The sequence below is a fragment of the Panthera onca genome, chromosome B4 (assembly GCF_046562875.1).
Source record: "Panthera onca isolate mPanOnc1 chromosome B4, mPanOnc1 haplotype 2, whole genome shotgun sequence".
Taxonomy (NCBI): Eukaryota; Metazoa; Chordata; class Mammalia; order Carnivora; family Felidae; genus Panthera; species Panthera onca.
Window position 1 is genome coordinate 12,416,079 of NC_138345.1, and position 12,135 is coordinate 12,428,213.

General features: G+C 39.7%; 1 long non-coding RNA gene across 9 annotated transcripts in view; it reads left to right on the forward strand.

The window, feature by feature from the left end:
- LOC144616978 (uncharacterized) overlaps positions 1-12,078 on the forward strand; it is a 53,758-nt gene extending 41,680 nt beyond the window's left edge. For 8 of the 9 annotated variants that reach the window (XR_014137895.1, XR_013556968.2, XR_013556969.2 and 5 more), the window contains 2 exons: positions 944-1,016; positions 8,174-12,078. This is a non-coding gene — a long non-coding RNA (uncharacterized LOC144616978). The remainder of the gene's footprint in view (positions 1-943; positions 1,017-8,173) is intronic. The other variant, XR_013556971.2, reaches the window with a different exon arrangement.
- The last annotated feature ends 57 nt before the right edge of the window (positions 12,079-12,135 follow it).

A 12,135-nucleotide genomic window follows, 5' to 3' on the forward strand; every position in this document is an offset into this window, starting at 1 on the left:
AGCTATTGTCACAAATAGGGCCTTCCTCCAAATACTGGTGAAGTGTGTATACTTTTGGGTGTGGTGATTCAGACAAGAGAAAAGAATGGTAGTGCTTGTTAAGTGCGGTCGGAGTGTGGAATATATCAGATGATAGGGAGTTTAGGGAGGTTCTAGAAGTGTCTCTTCTACCTTTTCATGATATGTAATATTTCCATCCTCCCCCCCCCCCCCCGCCCCCGCCTCCAGAAATTTCTTCCTGCCCCTTTGTATTCAATTGTCAGCCCAAACCCCAGCTCCTGGCAATCACTGATCTGCTTTCTATCACTATTGTTTTAACTGTTTAAGAATTCATGTGCATGGGCACCTGGGTGGCTCAGCCTGTTAAGCGTCCAACGTCGGCTCAGGTCATGATCTCACAGTTGGTGAGTTTGAGCCCCGCATCCAGCTCTGTGTTGACAGCTCAGAGCCTGGAGTCAGAGCCTGGAGCCTGCTTCCGATTCTGTGTCTCCCTCTCTCTCTGCCCCTCCCACACTCATGCTCTGTCTCTCTCCCTCTCAAAAATAAGTAAACATTAAAAAAAAACTTTAAAAATTCATGTGGATGGAATCATGCAGTATTATGGTATTTTGTGTCCAGGATATTTCACCTAGCACAATGTTTTATAACTTTTGCATGTTGTTGCTTGTCTTAGCTATTTGTTCCTTTTTTATTGCAGAATAGTACTCCTTTGAATGGATTGTACCACAATTTATTTATCCGTTTATTAGTTAGCATACATTTGGGTTCTTTCTCCAACCGAATGGGGAACCATTCAGTCTTTCGCCATTTAATATGATATTAGCTGTAGTTTTTTGGTAAATGCTCTTTTTCCAAGTTTGCTGTCCTTTGGCTTTGGGTGTTGGATTTTGTCAAATGCTTTTTTTCTCTTTGTCAATTAAGTCACATGCTTTTTCTTCTTTAGCTGATTGGTATGGTGGATTACATTGATTGATTCCTGGATGTTGAAACACAGCCTTACATAGCACTTCATTAAGGTACGTGATTCTTTTTACACATTGTTGAGTTCCATTTACCGACATTTTGTTAAGGAATTTTGTGTCTGAAGTTTATGAGAGATACTGGTTTATTATTTTCTTTTTCTGTACTGTCTTTGGTTTTGGTATCAGGGGAATGCTGGCCTCATAAAATGAGGTGGGAAGCGTTCCTTCCTTTTCCATTTCTGGCAGAAACTGTCCCAAATTTGTGATAATGCTTCTTTAAAAATTTGGTAACTTCTCCAGTGAATCTATCAAGGCCTGCAGATTTCTGCATTTTTATGTCTTGTGTTTTCATTTTCATTCAGTTTGAAATACTTCAAAAAAATTTTTTTGTATGTTTTCATTTTATTTTTGAGAGAGAGACAGAGAGTGAGTGGGGAGGGGCAGAGAGAGAGGGAGACACAGAATCTGAAGTGGGCTCCAGGCTCTGAGCTGTTGGCGCAGAGCCTGATGTGGGGCTCGAGCTCACAGACTGTGAGATTGTGACCTGAGGCGAAGTCGGATGCTTAACCAACTGAGCCTCCCCAGCGCCCCTGAAATACTTTCTAATTTCACTTGTGATTTCTTCTCTGACTCTATGAGTTATTTATAAGTGTATTTAATTTCCGTTATTTGGGGATTTTGCTAGTTATTTTTCTGTTCCTGATTCCTACTTTAGTTTGTTATCAGAAAATATACATTGTATGGTTTTAATTGTTTTGAATTTATTGAGACATGTTTAATGTCCCAGAATATGATCTGTCTTAGTGCATATTCCAATTGGACTTTAAAAGAGCACGTGTATAGGGGTATCTATCTGGCTCTCTTGGTAGAGCGTGTGACTCTTGATCTCAGGGCCATGAGTTCAAGCCCCGTGTTGGGTGTAGAGCTCACGTGAAAAATTAAGTAAAAGAGCATGTATGCATTCTGAAGTTCAGGCTACAGCATTCTCTAAATTTTGATTGGCTCATGTTAGTTGGGTAATGTTCAAGCCTCTTGTATTCGTACTGATTTTCTGTCCACTTATTCTATCAATTACTGATAGTAATATAGGGAAATCTCTACCTATAATTGTTGACTTGTTTACTTTTCAATTCTAACAGTTTTTGCTTATGTATTTTGATGCTATGTTATTAGATACATGTACATTTAGGATTGCATGTCGTCTCAATACTTCAACATCTTTATCATCATAAAATATCCCTCTTTCTCCTTAATAATATTCCCTATTCCAAAGTTCACTTTGTCTGATGTTAATATAGCCATTCCCAATTTCTTTTTATTAGTGGTGGCATGCATGTATCCTTTCACCTTTAACTTATTTGTGTTTTTATACTTAAACTAGGATTCTTGTGGACATCATATAATTGGGCCTTGGGGCTTTTTTTAAGTCCACCTGAAAATCTCTACTTTTCAAGTATGCTGTTTAGGCAATTTATATTTAATGCAATTATCGATGTAAATAGTTTGTTGCCTTTCTTTTACTTATTTATTTTCTTTTCAGATTTTCATTTATATTCTAGGTAGATAACATACAATGCAACATTGGTTTCTGGAGTAGAATTCAGTGATTCATCACTTACATACAGTACCCAGTGCTCATGATAACAAGTGTCCTCCTAATACCCATCACCCACCTAGACCATTCCCCACCTCCCTCCCTCCAGCAACCCTCCGTTTGTTCTCTACCTTTAAGAGTCTCTTGTGGTTTGTTTCCCTCTTTCTTTTTTCTTTTTCTTTCCCCCCCTCCCATATGTTCATCTGTTTTGTTTCTTAAATTCCGTGTATGAGTGAAATCGTATGGTATTTGTCTTTCTCTGACTGACTTGTTTTGTTTAGGGTAATACTCTAGCCTCCATCCACATCATTGCAGACGGCAAGATTTCATTCTTTTTGGTGGCTGAGTAATATTCCTATATATATATATATATATATATATATATATATATATATATAGCACATCTTCTTTATCCATTCATCAGTCAATGGACATTTGGGCTCTTTCCACAGTTTGGCCATTGTTGATAATGCTACTGTAAACATTGGGGTGCATGTACCTCTTTGAATCAGCATTTTTGTATCCGTTGGATAAGTACCTAGTAGTGCAATTTCTGGATCGTAGGGTAGCTCTATTTTAACTTTCTGACAAACTTCCATACTGTTCTCCAGAGTGGCTGCACCAGTTTGCATTCCCACCAACAGAGCAAGAAGGTTCCCCTTTTTCTGCATCCTCGCCAACACTTGCTATTTATTGTGTTGTTCATTTTAGCCATTCTGACAGGCGGGAGGTGGTATCTCAACATGGTTTTGATTTATATTTTCCTGATGATGAGTTGAGCATCTTTTCATGTGTCTGTTAGCCTTCGGGATGTCTTCTTTGGAAAAATGTCTCTTCATGTCTTCTGCCCATTTCTTAACTGGATAATTTATTTTTGGGGTGTTGAGTTTGATGAGTTCTTTATAGATTTTGGATACTAATCCTTTATCAGATATGTCATTTGCAAATATCTTCTCCCATTCCGTCAGTTGCCTTTTAGGTTTGTTGATTGTTTCCTTCACTGTGCAGAAACTTTTTTTATCTCGATGAGGTCCCCGTAGTTCATTTTTGCTTTTGTTTCTCTGTTGCCTTTTTTTTTTTAGAGATGTTAAAAAATTAGGAAACATCTTTTATATTTTATCCACATGTTCAGCATTTCTGTACTATTCTTAGTTCTTTTGCTTTATTTTTCTTCCATTTGAAGAACTTCAGCATTTCTTGTAGTGCAGGCTTGCTGATAAATCTTTTCAACATTTTTTTTTTGTCGAAAAATAATCTTTAGTTCATTTCCATTTTTAATGGATACTGTTGCTGAGTGTAGAATTCTAGGCTGGCAGTTTTTTCCTTCAATACTTGAAAAATGTTGTTCCTTTGTCTTCTAGCTTGTGTGATTTCTAACAGGAACTCTGCAGTCATTCTTTTCTTTGCTCTTTATGTAATGACTTCTGGGAGGGCAGCTTTAAAATATTCCTTTATCGCTGTGTCTCACTTGATTATGTTAGGCTTTGGTGTGGTTTTCTCCTGGGTTCATGAGCTTCTTGGATCTGTGTGATTTCTAGTCTTCATCAAATTTAGAAACATTCTGCCCATTGTTTCTTGAAATATCCACCCCCCCCCCAACTGTGACTTCCTGAGGCCCCAATTACAGATACGCTAGACTGCTTGATATTGTTCTACTGGTCACTCATGCTGTGTATACTTTTTTGTTAATTTAAGATATTGTGTTTTTCATCTCTAGAAGTTCCATTTGGGTCTTGTTTTCTTCCATTTCTCTTTTTATTGTGTTTATGTTTTCCTCTGGATTCTTGAGTATCTAGAAGATATTTATAATTGCTGGTTTAGAAGCTCTCCCATTTCATCATCTCTGTCATTTCTAGGTGATTTTATATTGATTGGTTTTTCTCCTGGATATGGATTATGTTTTCTGCATGTCTGGCAATTGTGTTTGGATCTCAGGACGCTGGATTTTTATGCTGTTGGGTGTGGGATTTTGTTGTATTCCTTCAAAAATACAAGCCTGTGATCTGACGGGCAGTTAAGTTACTTAGAATTAGTGCGATCCTTTTGAGGCTTGCTTTTCTGCTGTGTTAGGGTGAATCAAAGCAGTCTTCAGTCTAGGATAATTTAGGCACACAACTTGGGTGATTCCTTTCTGAAGATTTTATTCTGTGTCTGGAAAATGTCCATTCCTGTGTAGACTCTGGGCATTGCATGGCCCACTGCTTTATGGTGGTTCTTACTCAGTCTTGGGAGTTTCATCCAAACATATGCAGAGCAGGGGCACCTGGGTGGCTCGGTTGGTTAAGCGTCTGACTGCGGATTAGGTCATGATCTCCTACTCTGTGAGTTCGAGCCCCACATTGGGATTTGGGCTGACGGCTCAGAGCCTGGAGCCTGTTTTGGATTCTGTGTCTCCCTTTCTCTCGGCTCCCCCACTCACACACTCTCTCTCTCTAAAAGTAAACATTAAAAAAAATCTTTTTTTAAATCCAAACATACGCAGATCAGGATTTGATCTGCCAATGATTTGAAGGGTCCCCTCTGCAGATCTCTCGAGCTCTCCCCCTGGACACCTCTCTCGTCTCTGGTGCTCTGCCCCACAAATGTAGCTTCCTCAATCTGCCAGCACTTTTTCCTGATCTCAGTGAGACAACTTGGCCCTGTTTAGGTTTCCTGTACCTGTGCTGTATCCTGGAAACTGTCTCCAGGTAATAATCCAGGGCTGGGCTCACCTCATTTGTTTTCCTTCTCTTAGGAATCAGAGCCTGATTGTAGTCTGTTGTCCAATGTCTGAAAAACAGTTTAGTTTACAACTGCTTTTCTAGTTGTTTATGGTGGGACAGCAGTCCCTAGAGCAGTAAGTTCTTCAGACCCAAAGCAACGATCTCCTACACTTCTTCACCATTTTCGTGACCATTATTGGAAACGTCTATTTCCACGTGATCTTTAAGATAATTATCTCCCGTTATGAAACCCTGCTCTGTGAAAATTATAAGTGAAACATGGAATTTATATATTACCTTTCAAAAGTTGACATTGGCGCTGAATTTACAAAGGCAATAGCGAGTTTGCTGGTGTGTTGGTAGGAATCGAACGAGGTCATTAAATTGCACAGGGAGTCATATTCTACATCCCCATGTGGTCACACACACAGAAGTCAGTTTCACTTAAAAATGTTCTTAAAAAGGGGCACCTGGGTGGCTCAGTTGGTTAAGTGTCTGACTTGATTTCAGCTCAGGTCGTGATCTCGCCGTTTGTGGGTTCGAGGCACGCATCGGGCTCTGTGCTAACAGCTCAGAGCCTGGAGTCTGCTTCAGATTCTGTGTCTCCCTCTCTCTCTCTGCCCCTCCCCCACTCTCACTCTGTCTCTCTCTTTCAAAAATAAATAAAGATTGAAAAAATTTAAAAAAAAAGAATAACCAATGGTCAAATACAGTTATTCAGATTTGGGTATTCAGATTTGGATATTTGGCAGATGTTTTCTTGCAAATCAACAAAGTGAGCCTGTCGCCTAGAGAAAACAAAGGGCAATATTTGTTGCTAGTGATAAAATATGAGCTTTCAGTAAAAATTAGCATTTTGCAATTAGTAAATTGTGTCTGCCACCATGAGCTTAATAGCTTCCCAATAATTAAAAGGCTTTTCTGATGAGATGGAGGGGTGATATTAATGGATGTGGTTTTAAAAATATTGTGTAGTAAAGAGTGTCAACATTTGGAAGATTCACATGAATCAGTGAACTAATATTTTCCAAATGACCAAAGCATGATGTTACAAAATTATGCGCAACTAAAAGATACATTCAAACTTCAAGATGGGCCAATGGATTTTAATGTAAAGGAGTATGAAAAGCTTATCAATATGGCTTTTGATGAATTCCACACTGCAACTAACTTTTGGAAAACTACCACCTGTCGGGGTGTCTGGGTGGCTCAGTCGGTTGAGCATCTGATTTTGGCTCAGGTTATGACTCGGGGTTCGTGAGCGCACTCTGTACCCACAGCTCAGAGCCTGGAGCCTGCTTCACCATTCTGTGTTTCCCTCTCCCTCTCTCCTCCCCTCCCCTGCTTGTGCTCTCTCTCTCTCTCTCTCTCTCTGTCACAAAAATGGATAAACATTAAAAAAAAAAAAAGAAAGAAAACTACCACTTGTCGTGTTTGGGTGTGCCATCAAAGAAGAATGTCCACAATTATCTGATAAAGACACTCTTCTTGGGGTACCTGGCTGGCTCAGTCAGTAGAGCATGTGTCTCTTGATCCGGAGGTCGTGAGTTCAAACCCCACGTTGGGTGTAGAGCTTACTTAAAAAAAAATAATAAAGATATTCACGTTTCCACCTACATATCTGTGTGAGAACAGACTTTCTTCATGTAGTTCGAATAAAATAAGATATTATAACAGATTGAATGCAGAAGCAGATAGGAGAATCTGGATTTCTTTTTTTACTTAGGCCTGACATCAAAGAGGCTGACACTAAAAAAAAAAAAAAAAAAAAAAAAAAAAAGGAGGGGCGCCAGGTGGCTCAGTTGATTGACAGTCTGACTCTTGGTTTTGGCTCAGGTTGTGATGTCACGGTCGTGGGATCATGCCCTGCTTTGGGCTCCTCCCTGGCGGGCTCCATGCCGGTGTGAAGCCTGCTTAGGATTCTCTCTCTCTCTCTCTCTCTCTTTCTCTCTCTCTCTCTCCCGCTGCCTCTCCCCTGCTCTCTCTGTCTCTAAAAAAAAAAAGGGGATGTACAATAATGTAAAAGATACCATTCTTCACTTTAAATTTGTTGAAAATATTTTTCACAAAATGATTTATATGAATATGTCACCTTTTCAATGAGTTTTTCTTCATGTTTTAATCTCTAGTATGGTATTGATAGTTCTAACTTATGTAAACAAAGCCTTTCTGAGGTCCTCAAGAATTTTTAAGAATAGAGAGGGGCTCTGAGCCAGAAAGTTTGAATTTCTGTTCTTTAAAGATCATATGCAACGGACACATCAGGATTTGGTGCTTTTTAAATTAAAAAAAATTTTTTTAATGTTTTTATTATTTTTTAAATATAATTTATTGTCAAATCGGCTAACATACAGTGTATACAGTGTGCTCTTGGTTTTGGGGGTAGATTCCTGTGGTTCATCCCTTACATACAACACCCAGTGCTCATCCCAACAAGTGCCCTCCTCAAAATGTTTTTATTTTTGAGAGAGAGAGAGAGAGAGAGAGACAGAGCACGAGTGGGGGAGGGGCAGAGAGAAAGGGAGACACAGAATCTGAAATGGGCTCCGGGCCCTGAGCTGTCAGCACAGAGCCCGATGTGGGGCTCGAACCCACGAATGTGAGATCATGACCTGAGCCAAAGTCGGACGCTTAACCGACTGAGCCGCCCCGGCGCCCTGGTTCTAGTGCTTTTTGAATGGGGAATCTATAATCCCCTTTTCTTTCTCTCCGCTGCAATTGCTTATTTCTGTTTTCTACTTTGGGCAGAACAAATTTGGTAGCTTAAGTTTTTGTTGAGAAATCGTATCTTTTGGGTTTTTGGATTTATTACCATTGTGTCGCAGGTGGAATTTCTCATATTTCCTTCAGTGCTTTTTGTACCCTAGGTTAATTCTCCTTTCTTATTCCTGGTCTTGAATTTTTTTTCTCCTCAGCCCTCTCTCTATTTCATTTGTTGCCCGCACCCCACTAAGGAAACAGTATGAAGAGAATACGCCGGGAGAGCACAGCGGACGAGAAGCAACCGGGAAGAAGGGAAGGGGGCTGACGGGGTGTATGGACTGTGCCCTCTGGTGTGATCTCGGCACGAATTCGAGACAGAGACATCCGTGGGCACTGCCAGCGGGTCTCCCAGCCTGGGCTTCACAGCGCCGTGGGTATTCGTAGCCCAGTCAGGATCTCAGCCCTTCCTCCTAAACTTTAGCATCCTGAAATTCAGGTTTGCTTGTGTTGCCAGGTTTGGGTCAGGCTCTGCAGTGGCTGGCTAACCATATTTATGAAAATGACTCCTGTAAAAACTGGAATGCTGGGTTAATAGTCTCCTAACAAATGAACCAAAATACCTGTGCCTACGGATCAACGCATTTCTTTCTTCTGCATATAAGTGTTCGTGGTTTCCTAGAGACTGTTCTTGGAGATGCAGCTGGGAGGGAACGAGCAGCGTTTGGCAGATCTCCTGTGACCCCATCGAGAGCTCTGCAGTGAGAAGGACCCTTTGAGATACTCTAAAGCGAGGCAACTGAGCTGGGCCTTGGAATCTCCGTGTCCGTGGGTTGCTCGGTCTTTGGGTATGGACGCCCCGCTGGGAGGGCCTGGAGCCTTGGCTGAGCCCCATAGCCCTGGGCTGTGCACGGGGGTGGGGGGGTGGGCTGTAGCTGTGCGCCCCCTATTTCCAGCAGATGGGCGACAGGTGCCTTGGCCCTGAAGAGAGTTTCTGGGTAGAGCACCACAGCACTCACTACAAACACATTGCTTGTAAGATACATCCTGAATTCAGAAACGTGAAATGTGAAGAAAGTGCACCTTTGCAGGGTAGAAATACGGTATAAGGATTCAGTAGTGTTTGTTTGTTTTGGTATGGAGGAGCAAGCTGGACTTGTGGAAGAATTCTAGTAGAGAATTGGAACTCCAGAGGGTCTCAGGGACTGTTTTCCACTATCTGTCATTCACGGGTCTTTTTGCAAATCTATTTTACTCTTCCTTCTTGATATCACAGATTTCTTTGCTAAACAGTTTAGCCATGCCCCTGTAGGATGTGGATGATGGCCCGTACTGTGCTGGTGAATGCTTCAAAATTGTCTCTCTGGAGGAAAAGAAGTGAGCACATGTATTCATGTAATTTTTACTGATCTAGGGGATGCGGAGGACACAATTTTAGGTAATGATGAGCTATACAGCACTCTTATTGTAAAGCCCATATAGCCCGTTGAATCTCACCGAATGCTTGCATTGATTTCTGTAGAACTCTTGTCTCCCCAGCCAGTCTGTGGGTATAAAGGATGAGCAAGTCTAGCTCTGACATGAATGCTGGTTGATATTTTATTTATTTATTTTTAAATATTTTAATGCTTTTTTGTTGTTGTTTGTTTTTGTTTCTGAGTGACAGAGGACAGAGCATGAGCAGGGGAGGGGCAGAGAGAGAGGGAGACACAGAACCCGAAGCAGGCCCCAGGCTCTGAGCTGTCAACACAGAGCCCGATGCGGGGCTCGAACCCACAAACCGTGAGATCATGACCTGGGCCAAAGTTGGATGCGCAACCAACTGAGCCACCCAGGCACCCCTAGATTAAGTAGCTTTTTAAAAAGTTACATTCTATCCGTTAGGACAGCAACAAAAAACCCCAGGTCATTCTGATTACTTTGGTATTTCTTCCACACTTCAGAAATGACAAATAATCTTTTTTTTGGAAGAGTTATTCCACCAGAGCAATAGTCTCATCCATCTTATGTTGGTTTTGACTATCTCTTCCCATAGACAATGACCAGTGTTTCCTTTCTTCCTTTTCTAAGTTTTATTTTATTTATTTTTTTAGTAATACCTACACACAACATAGGGCTTGAATTCACGACCTCGAGATTGCAGTGCAGAGCTCACAGAAGACACTTATGAAGATTTATAAGATTTACACAATTATGAAGATTTACACAAATGTTTTTTTGTCCAGTCCTTTGCTTTCTTTTAATGGCATTATTTACCATTTATCATATGTAATTTCTAAAGTAGATACGCTAGAAAAACGTGTAATGAATGTCAATAATTAAAATATGACTGCTCTCTGGATATTTTCTCCACATTATGGAATTTGTGTCAAATTATGGCATGAAGAAGAAAAGAAGAATCACCAGAGGTTACTCTTGACTCATAACAACCTGACATTTTGATATGTTTCCTTCCAGTCATTTTTTTCTAGGTTTATATGCTTTTCTATCCAAAAAGAGACCATATGCTATATTTCTAGTTTTATTAGTTTACTTTTTTTTTTTTTTTACAAAGCATTATATCACAAGCATTCTCATATAAATGAATGTTTTGTGAAACCTGGTTTTTAATGTTCCATATTATTGCATTGTGTATGTGAACTACAACTTATTTAACCATTCCCCTGTTTAAGATATTTGGGTTGCTTCTAATATTTCACTTTTTAAATAACTGCCGTTATGGAACGGGATGCATATTCTGAAAATGGACATGTTCTCCCTTAGAGTCTTTTTTTCCCTTCTCTATTGAAAATCTTACTTGTCAGGTTTTAAATTTTTTTTTCATGTTTATTTATTTATTGTTGAGAGAAAGAGAGACAGAGCATTAGCAGGGGAGGGGCAGAGAGAGAGGGAGACACAGAATCTGAAGCAGGCTGTAGGCTCTGAGCTGTCAGCACAGAGCCCCCCGTGGGGCTCAAACCCACAAGCTGTGCGATCATGACCTAAGCCAAAGTCAGACACTTAACTGACTGAGCCAACAGGGCGCCCCAAAAAGCTTACTTGTCAGTTTGCTTGTTCAAGTACACATCTCTCACTGTTCCATCTCAAGCTTTTATCAGGATGTAGTGCACATGTTTACAGAAACATCAAAATCAGTGAAAGTCTGAAATGTAAAAGCCTGTTTATGGTAGCTAGTTTTTTCTCTGGTTTAACACTTAACTGTCTCCTATTGGCCAGCTAACCCTTTGCTGTCAACTTCTGTTACTGTTACGGTCATCTCTGTCTGTCCTTCATTCAGATTTTTTGTATAATAATCCCTAAAACAGGAAAGTGCTAACAAATTATTTGCTTAGTGAATTAAAAGTGACTCAGGAAATAGATATCCATATAAGAGTGTTGTCATGTTTATTAGTTCAAGGACCCTTTTTCTGTAAAATATTTTAAGCTTTTAAAAGCCCTAAAAATTAGCAAAGCCTCTTAGGTCAGAGAGTCAGTTAACTTCCTATTGTCGATCTATTTCTGGTAAAACCAACATAAACATGTATACAAAACTTTGTAAACTGATTGAACAATTCTTTACCATCTTTTTTTTTGATAAATCATCTTACCTAGTATCGATTGATGGAACTGAATGATATTTCTTTCCTTTTTGAGTAGGAAAAACTAACATGTCAAATATTTTCAGTTATGACTTAACTAGAATTTCAAAAACAACTTCAATGGCGTAGAACCAAAGATAAATGCTTTGTAAACAATTCTTAGGGTCTTTTTAAATTAAAACCTTATGGGTGCCTGGGTGGCGAAGTCGGTTAAGCATCCAACTTTGGTTCAGGTCTCAAAAATAAAAATAAAACATCAAAAAATTATAAACATAAAATTAAAATCTTAGATATAATTTTTTTCCACAATTTAATTTTTCTTCTTGGGTTGGACTTAAAAAACACGCAACTATTTCTTATTACATCTCCAATCATATCACTGAAAATCTTGATTGCTGAACACATGACCATAAAAATGATCTGAGTTAGCTTAGGGTAAATGTTCAATTATGACCAAGGTACGTAAGCAATCTAGAACTGAGGAAGAAGAGACATTTACTTCCAAAACGACTTAAATGGATGTAGTTGCTTAACTTTACAGGAAATTTAACGGGCTGGCAATGAACCCTGCCCCTTTATTCTGTACTTATGAGCTAATT